We start from the raw sequence: 10,773 nt of genomic DNA on the forward strand, positions 1-10,773 counted from the left end.
TCAAATCTCACACATAATGCTATAAATTGAACTCGCCGCTGTGACATTGTCGCCCGAAAAATTCCATTTCCAAATACTGACCAAAGTTTGTCTAAGTTACAGTTTGATATACGTAATAATGCACTTGCTAAAAATAACAGGCCTATAAAAGCCTTCACTTCTGTTTTAGTTATTGGTCTTGTGTAACTCTGCTTTCTAATATCATTGCACTTACGAGTAATTTCTTCATTTGTGTGTAAAATATATCATTGATTTGTTCATTAAATAATAAATTCCAAGCTTGTTCAGGAGATTGATCTGTTCTAGCTTCTCCTTTGGGGCCAGGTAAATGTAATACAATGTTTTCTCATCGTGTACGACCCTGCCTTGCTGGTGCTTGTGTGCTCCGCCGATGACTATTTTCCCCCAGTAAACTAGGAATATTTTTTCTAACTGGTTCATCAACTACTTCGTCTTCATCTTCGCTTTGTTCACTGTTGCTATCTGTTCTTGTTCTTGAAAGTTTTCGTTTCTGTCTATTCATATTACAGTCAGAAATTAAGCAACGAATTCTATATATCTTTTTAGTACACGATTTCAGGGATACATTTTAGATTTTTATTTTCTAACTTCAAATTTTGTTATGTCATATGGTCTGTTATTGCACACATGTTACAAAAATTAATAATATTTTGATTTTTTTTTAAATTTATTGTGCGTGCACTAAACATAGTGGTGTGACGGTTACCCTTTGAGAGTTTTTGACAGATCGAGATTTCCCCCACAGCTCATCATAGTCTTTCCAAAAGCCATTTGTTTCACTCAAAAGGCTGTAAAATTTGCTGGAATATGGCGATAAATTTCAACCGGAAAATATTTATTGTTCTGAATCAGAATTTCATCTGGTATATTCGTTAAATGAATCCCCGCTGGAAACTTTGATATAAAAACTTGAAATAAATCTTCCACGTCAAAAATTAAAAGTTTACTTGATGTTTTTTTAACATTTACTTCTGATTTACATTTATCTATCCTTAAATATGGCTTTTTCATTCAGATATTTCTTGAAATGTCTTTCAACAAATTTTTTTTAAAGTTAACAATAATGGATGGCTCTTCGAAATAATCTGTTACTCGTGTTTCTTCTTTATTTATTCCACATTTTAAACAAGTTTTAGTGGTAACTAAAGGGGGGTCATCATTTAAAAGAGAGTTCACTAATAATGTTAAAGACCCATAACAATTCATGTGGTTGTTCTGTATGGGAAATGATGACCGTAATATCTCCACTCGTTTCTTATACAAAGATTGACTCACTCCTTCTGTTGCGAATGTTTTTCACAAAACTAAAAATTTGTGAATTTGATACATCGACTGTTAATTTAAAAATGTTATAATATCAGTAAGCAGTGGTAAACACTTCGACAATTGTCTCAAATGCACATGTGTTTTGGACAAATATAGGATTATTTTCGATGGTAACCACTTAAAAGTTATTGCCGTTAAGCAAGATTTGGTCTTTATGACTATATATTCTGTCAATGCTTGGACAGGCAGTCAAATATTTGACCCTTTTAATTTGTTGTTGTTTTTTTTTTTTTTTGAACTATGTTGAACCCATTTTTTTTATTGTTCTCTAGTAAATCTTCCTCTTCGTTTAATTTTTTTATTTCTTTAGCATCAAAATTTTTTCCAAACCAATTTTCTTGAATATTTAAATAAGGTTTGCTGTGGCCTTGTTTTACACGTATTTGTTTTTGCTCTACAGCAGCACTTTCTCGACCTCTTTTTACTGCCGCTCTTTCCAACTTTGAAATAGATTCAATTGTATCTGTGGTGTTTGTTAGAAAAATTTTGCTAACACAATTTTGATATATATTTTGAGAAAAACTCAATATGGCCGTACAATCATCAACTCTCTAAGTGCTTGTAGCTTCGCACATTGTTTTCGTCACTACTTAAATTAAAAAGTTTTATTTTGCCTAACAAATTATTTCCTTTTTTTTTTGCAAACAACATCGTTGACTGAATCGTCGGTTTCATCGTATTGACTCAGGGCAACAATGAAAATTTATAGCACCAACTCAGATAAATCGTCTATATTGTCACATGTAGACATTATTGCCAAACTTCGAACAAAAAAGTCTTTTGTTTGTGGCAATTTGTTTTTAAAAACATATTTGTGAAATATTATTTTCACTAAATGGGCGATATCTATCCTTAAATAGCATTTCAAAAGATGTTGCAACTGCTCTCCACGAAGCCAACAATTTTCTAAGTTCCGCTCATTGAATGCTAAAGAAGTTGTATTCAGCAAAGCATGTGAATAATCGCAATGCACTGCTGGAGGTCTTGGAGCACTCACTATCTCTGAGAATTTCACGCAACCAGTAACAGATATAGTTAGTGTCTTGTTTTTCCGGCACCATTTGAAACAATGGTTGTATTTCATTTTCCCCCTTTATTATAATTTGGTACAAAAAAATGTGTCAGTTTTCTCTATTTCTTTTTACTCACGATTTTATTAATGTGCCGGTGGCGTCAATTTTTATTTGTTTGTAATGTTTAATTAAATTTTTATAAAGAAACATTTGCATTGGGGTGCAATAACAAACATAAAACCTATCCTTCCCAATTTCCTTAATGTACCCCGGCATACTTTAAAAAATAAATTGATTCGACAGGATTTCGCTCAGTACCAATGCCCAATTTTTGGTTAGTCTCTTCTTTAAACTTTCTCAAAGTGTCCCTACGGAGAATATGAGGTGGCTCATGGTCCCCGAAGGACATGTCACTGATCGCCTCGTTGCGCCATAGCCGTTGAAACCAACTTTTATTTTTTTCGTTAGTTAAACAAATTGTTTTTTTTTTTTTTTTTTTTTTTTTTTTTTAAATACGATTCCAAAGTACCAACGATTACGGCAAGAAATGCACACTTTTTCACTTTAAAATAGTAATTATGGTTTTTTTTCTTTAAAAATCTTGAATCCATAAAAATTATGGTGGTCAAACGAAAATTGTGAGTGGTCAAAAGTGGTCCTACGATTTTGAACCGACAATTAAATTAAATTTCGTTCATAGGGGTGCTACCATGTTATTTTCCCTATGATGATCATGGTGGTGGCTACGAGAAATAAAATTTTGAATCGTGAACTTATAATTTCCGAACGGAGGGCTGTCAAACGAAAATTGAGGCTGGCCAAGAGTGGCCTTACGATGGTCCAACGATTAAGTTCACAAAGAACGTAAAATTCGTTCATGGGGTATCATCTTCACAAACCTAAAGGCATCGATAAACTCATTGATTTGTATATATTTTGAACTTCACTCTGAATCATCTACAACATCACAACCGCAGCATCTATTTCCGTGTAATTCTGTATCTTCCTCCTGATTTTCCTCCTCATCCTGATAATTTTGAACAATTTTTTCAACGGTAAGAGTTCTGACCTGTGTAATCCATTATGTTTATTTTTTTTTGTTACGTTGTCAACCACACGTTGTCGGATCGTATGAAATGCACGATTCTTCTGTTGCATTCTCCCACATCGTATTTATGAATTTTGCACGTAAAATTTTTTGAGATAACGATTTCCAACAAGGAGGTCACTTGCTCAAATTGAAGTTTATTATACTCTGATAAAATTTATCATTATTGTTGGTACTAGCGGAAATTTGTTTAAATAATTCAAATCTCGCTTTATTAACGCTATTGTTATGGATTGTATAAAGTTCGTTCGTAAATTTTTGGAGTGCATCTGTTTTTTCTTTATCATAAATTTCGTCTGTTCCTGTAAGATTTATTTTGAAAAACATGTTGGTATTCCCTGTAAAGGTCTGGCAACCATGCAAAGCTCGGAAAAGTGAAGAGCCTAATTTTTCAGCGGTTTTTGTACAGTTAACGTATCCAAGTACGTTACTTTTATTGGTCATCCATATTTTTAGACTGTCAAATTTATGGATATTGCCAAGACAAATAATTAAGACGTTCGTATCTACTGATTTAATCATAATGTTTGAGTTTCTTTAACATTTCATTGAATAGAAAAAGATGCGTGACCCGCCTCTTCATGATAACATAAATATTGTCGGGTTGAAATAAATAGACTTGAACAGTTTGCATTAAATAAAGGAATGAGTTATGTAGTCTTTCTTCTCTCCATGACTTGTAAAACTTCCATTATGATCCACGTTGGTTGTATAGTCGTACCATTAAATGAGTTATATAGTCTTTCTTCACTCCACGACTTGTAAAACCTCCATTATCATCCTCGTTGGTTGTATAGTCGTACCATTAAATGAGTTATATAGTCTTCACTCCACGACTTGTAAAACTTCCATTATCATCCTCGTTGGTTGTATAGTCGTACGATTGAATCGGTTATATACTCTTCAATCCACACCTTGTAAAACTTTCATTATCTCATCCTCGTTGGTTGTACAGTCGTACCATTAAATGAGTTATATAGTCTTTCTTCACTCCACGACTTGTAAAATTTCCTTATTACACTCGTTGATTGTACAGTAGTACAATAGTATAGTTCAGAATCTTCTGCAGCATTTTTTGATTCCATTTTTGTTTTGTTTAATTTTGTTTTCGTGTAATGTAAGTATACATCCTACATTATTAACTCTTCCAAAAATCTATTTAAAAATTTTGGAATGTGTCCCTGAACAGTCTCAAGAAAGTCTTCACCAACGAAAGAATGTTTTGACGTTGTAATGTGTTCCATAAGTTATAAATTAATAACTCTTATTAATTTATAATAAATCAATGATTTAAAAATTATAATTTATTTTATATCCCCATCTGCCCCATCTGTGATCGAAAGTCGCAAAATATTATGCAAAATCGCAAAAATATATATTATTGGTTATTGTTGTTGTTGTGATAATAATTTTCATAATCATTAACGGCTTTTATCTCTTTACTGATGGCTGAATGACATGAAACGTAAACAGCTAAACGTAATTCGAATTTAGTAATAGTATTTTTATCGATTGGTTGGAATTTTTTCGTGATATTTGGTTGAAGATTTATAGAATTAGCATTAGAAACGTGTTTATCCCTCTTCTGATAACGTTATTGACGATGACCCTCTTCATCAGGTCAAGAGTTGTTAAGGGTGAATAATTTCCATTTTTTGTTCAGTCAATCTTAAGAACCAATTGATCGATTTAATTTATTTTTGAATAGAAAAATATATGCCCTTTCAAATGAGGTAAAAAAGTAAGGGGTGCCATTTGAAATTTCAAAGTTGGGGTGACCAGGGGAGAAGGGGTGAAATCTAAAATTCTCTAGGTACCATTTTTGAACTTCCCCCTCGATATCTAGATCGACGTGTTTTCACTCAAACAATATTCACATCAGATCAAGAGTTATTAAGAGTGGATACTTCTGAAATGAACACACTGTATAATAATACCTAGGTCAACAGCTTCTAAGTCTTCATCCATGGCCGAGGACTTGTTTCACATAGAAAACATATGTATTTGGCAGATGGCATTTGCCATTCTTCCAATGTTTTTTGTAGGCCTATGTCTGGTAAACATTCAACATGTGCAGTGTAACGCTTACAAGTGTCACACATTACTATAGTCCGCTGAAGTTGGAAATTAAAATATAACATTCATTTGTTCTTCATGGACTTAAATTTTAATAATAAGGTTTGGGCCACAGTGTGCCGATATAGATCGGGCTTGAATGACTTCGGCATCGATCGGGCTTGAATGACTTCGACATCGATGCATTCATCCTTATACATTCCATATAATACAGAACACATAGTCCATAATTCCAGTCATCAAAATGGTAGGGTCTGTTTATAATACTTTTCTCTTTCCATGCGAAGGACTTTAATTTGCCAAATGTACTATTACTTTCAGAGGAATTCAAAAAATTTTTCCACGCTTATACTGTTCTTGTTTTGTCTGTTGTTTGTTGCTTAGGGTCGACAACTTGAATGGTTTGTTGACACACATTAACAGCAAAGGCAATAAAATTCTCCCTTTTACTTCACCTTGCATGGACAATAATTTTTCCGGATACGGCTTGTCATAAAAGTCTTCTATTATATTGTACGTTAACATTGTGGGTACAAATATAACTGGGCATTGCAGCATAGCTATCGATAAGGCTTCCGTCAAGCCATCTTCTACCTTTAAACGATATAAAAATTTCAGAATTTATCTGAAACTCATAGTCCTCAATAACAGGAGTGTCGAAAGGTGTAGAATACCGACCTTTCGTAAACTGATATTTCTGTATTTGCCAATAATATTCCCCAACCAAACATAAACCATTTTCAAACGCATTTGGATGTATTCTCAATAACAGGAGTGTCGAAAGGCGCAGAATACAGACCTTTCGTAAACTGATGATTCTGTATTTGCCAATAAAATTCCACAACCAAACATAAACCATTTTTCAAACGCATTTGGATGTATTGAAGTAGCACTCTGCACAGAAACAGACGTAATATCACTTTTGAAAGACACATGAGAAAGAGTTTGAATATTTGCGTGTGGAATATTATTTTGTTTTATCTTCTTTGCTGTGCGTGCCAAATAGTGAAAAGTTAGTTTTACTTCGAACATTTCAAGTTTTTCGAAGTTGGCACCTTGATCCGAGATGAAATTTTGAGGTTACTTTTTCGATTTACATTCTGGAATACTTTCTTAAGATGCCATTTAAATATAAAATGAGATTAACGTTTATAGACCGACCCACGGCAATTTAAAGTTATTTTACTTCGAAAATTTCATGTTTTTCGAACATGGCACCTTTTGATCCGAGAAGAAATTTTTAGGTACCTTTGTCGATTAACATTCTGGAATACTTTCTTAAGATGCTGTTTAAATATAAAATGACCCTAACGTTTATAGACCGATCCACGGCAATTTTAAGTTAGTTTTCTTCGAAAATTTCATGTTTTCGAATATGGCACCTTGATTCAAGAAGAAATTTTGAGGTACCTTTATCGATTAACATTCTAGAATACTTTCTTAAGATGCTGTTTAAATATAAAATAACCCTAACGTTTATAGACCGATCCACGGCAATTTTAAGTTATTTTTCTTCGAAAATTTCATGTTTTCGAATATGGCACCTTGATTCAAGAAGAAATTTTGAGGTACCTTTATCGATTAACATTCTGGAATACTTTCTTAAGATGCTGTTTAAATATAAAATGACCCTAACGTTTATAGACCGATCCACGGCAATTTTAAGTTAGTTTTCTTCGAAAATTTCATATTTTTCGAATATGGCACCTTGATCCGAGAAGAAATTTTGAGGTACCTTTGTCGATTTACATTCTGGAATATTTTCTTAAGATGCTATTTAAATATAAAATGCGCCTAACGTTTATAGATCGGCCCACAGCAATTTAAAGTTATTTTTCTTCGAAAATTTCATGTTTTCGAATATGACACCTTGATTCAAGAAGAAATTTTGAGGTATCTTTGTGGATTAACATTCTGGAATACTTTCTTAAGATGCTGTTTAAATATAAAATGACCCAAACGTTTATAGACCGATCCACGGCAATTTTAAGTTATTTTTCTTCGAAAATTTCATGTTTTTCGAATATGGCACCTTGATCCGAGAAGAAATTTCGAGGTTCCTTTGCCGATTTACATTCTGGAATACTTTCTCAAGATTCTTTTTAAATATAAAATGAGCCTAACGTTTATAGACGACCTACTGAATTTAAAGTTATTTTTCTTCGAAAATTTCTTGTTTTTCGAATATGACACTTTGATCCGAGAAGTAATTTTGTTGAGGTTCCTTTGTCGATTTACATTCTGCAATACTTTCTTGAGATGCTGTTTAAATATAAAATGAATCTGACGTTTATAGACCGATGAATGGCAATTTAAAGTTATTTTATTTCGAAAACGACAAGTTTTTCGAAGATAGCACTTTTTTCCGGGCCGAAATTGTTTGTAATTCATATTTTTGTACGGTTTAGAATGTTTTAATAGATATTTTAAATTCAATGCAACGTTTTACATTCGTTCGGTGAAGTTTTTCAATTGAGCCGAAATCTCGGAATTTTTCGAAGCTTCCATGCTTTTCCGAGTAGTAATTCTATTTAATTTTAAATAGAAAAAAAAATTTTTTCTATTAAAAGCTTACTCCTCGAGATTTTTCCCCCAAAGATCATCATAGTCTTTCCAAAAGCCTTTTGTTTCACGGCAAAAGGCTGTAAAATGTGCGGGAATATGGCGATAAATTCTAACAGGAAAGTATTTATTGTTCTGAATCAGAATTTCATCTGATACATCCGTTAAATGAATATCCGCTGGAAACTTTGATATAAAAACTTGAAGTAAATTTTCCACGTCAAAAATTAAACTTGCTGTTTTGTTAACATTTACTTTTATTTTACATTTATCTATCCTTAAATATGGCTTTTTCATTCAGATATTTCTTTAAATGGCTTTGTTAAAAATTCAACAAATGTTTGTTTAAAGCTAACAATATTGGATGGCTCTTCGAAATAATCTATTAGTATGTCTCTTCTTTATTTCTTCCACATTTTAAACAAGTTTTAGTTGTAACTAAAGAGGGTCATCTTTTAAAAGAGAGTTCACTAATAATGTTAAAGACCCATAACAATTCATGAGATTATTTTGTATATGAAATGATGATCGTAAAATCTCGTTTCTTATACAAAGATTGACTCACTCCTTCCGTTGCGAATGTTTTTCTCAAAACTAAAAATTTGTGAATTTGATGGATCGACTGTTAATTAAAAATTGTTATAATTACAGTAAGCAGTAGTGTTAAACACCTCGACAATTAAATACACAATTGTTTTGGACAAATATTGGATTATTATCGATGGTAATCACTTTACAGTTATTGCCGTTAAGCAAGATTTGGTCTTTACGACAGAAGGGTCTGCTATATATTCTGTCAATGCTTGGACAGGCAGTCAAATATTTGAATGAATAATGGCAATCCATTGCTGAAGGTGTTGGAGCACCATCTCTGAGAATCTCTAACCAGTAGCTGATAAAGTGTCTTGTATTTCATTTCCCCCCTTATTACAAGTTGGTACAAAAAAAGTGCCGGTTTCCATTTGCCATTTTTTTTATAATGTTTAATTAAATCTTTATAAAGAAACATTTATATTAGGGTTCAATAAAAAACATAAAACCTATCCTTTCCCATTTCCTTAATGTACCCGGCATACTTTCCTTTATATTTATATTTCATATTATAAATTGATTCGAGAGAATTTCGCGCAGTACCAATGCCCAATTTTTCAATGGATAAGTATGAAATATTTGATCATTTTCATGATAAAAATCTTTATTTAAATTTCACCTGCGATATATACCCAAAAATGAAATATATATCTCCCACTTATAATACACCTCTCATGTCTCCTTACAATGCCAGGCTAGAGTCAAGCTCAACAGGGTCTTCTTTCCCCGCTAATTTTTCCAAGCCCTTTACCTTGGCAGTGTTTACGCTAGATAGTAGATAGGGACAGTGGGAATCTCGTTAATCCATTCATGCGCGTCACTAATTAGATGACGAGGCATTTGGCTATTTGTCCGGACTAAAAGTTCTGATACCTCCAGACGACTATATATATAAAGAAGCTGGATGAACTAGGCGCCGGCCTTGCGCTCGAGAGCTAACGCACTTTTGACACACAGGGTGATAAAAGTCACTTAGTCTCGATGAAAAATTATAGGAATAATATTACACAGGATCGGAGCAACAACGAGTTCCTGCAAAACGCCTGTAGGGGAAGTGGTCGTTCTGTGGTCCACTCGAAGCAACATGCCAGTCATCATATGACACGAAATGTGCTAGTAATGAAACCCAACCATCCGAGCTTGGCGTCTCTCCCCTAAAAAGATAAGACAGAGACGCCAATCAGCGGACGGAAGGTGGCTGCATATATACTTCCCCATCTACACGACAATGGTCGTAATTTAATAGGATCAGTCGTTGATCCACTATGGTGGCTACCCTGGTATCACGCAAACCAAAGTTTGCGAGCGTACCGGGTCAGTGGATGTTTCCAATGGGCACCCTCAGTGCGAGGCAAAACACTTAGGTCTACCTAAACAAGAGGAAAAACACTTAGGTCTACTTCGTTCATATTGGGCTGCTAATGACCATGACCCACCACCGACTCTACTTCGTCATGGCCATACGGTAGAATCCCACGTAAACGGCCAAGTCCCCGACAGACGGTCGACAGGCCCAGGTGAAGCTCATTGTGTAATAGGATGGAGTCACAAGGAAACTAAGAGACGCAAGATTGTTCTGTGTACCATAGGTACTATGTGCGTAAGTAGTGAGCGGAGCTAAGATGTTATAAACCTAATAATAGTTACGCTCCACGACAGTAACAACTATAATTCTGCAAAATCCGGATCGATATGATTAATTCCCAAAGCAATTAAGCATAGCGATCAGTCATTTGGTTGAAACGTACCCAATTCATATGTGATCCACGTAATGCGCATTCAGAGATGGTACTGAGGGTCCTACGGCCTACACCTAAGCCCATGAACGCCCCAGCAGAAAGCGCGGACCAAATACCCCGATATGAAACTGTTACGCTATAAAACGAAACGTGTTCTACAGAATATTCAGCAGACACCAACTCCGAGAGGTTACAGTAGTCCTTATATTTCGACACTTTGCGCCGATGTGATTCATCCAATGGATAACCGTCTCCTACTATCTGGGCATCAATTACCACAACACGACGATCTCGTGAAGCGATAATATCTGGTTTTCGCTTACCCTGATTCGTAAGG

The sequence above is a fragment of the Chrysoperla carnea genome, chromosome 1 (genome assembly GCF_905475395.1).
Source record: "Chrysoperla carnea chromosome 1, inChrCarn1.1, whole genome shotgun sequence".
NCBI classification, from domain to species: domain Eukaryota; kingdom Metazoa; phylum Arthropoda; class Insecta; order Neuroptera; family Chrysopidae; genus Chrysoperla; species Chrysoperla carnea.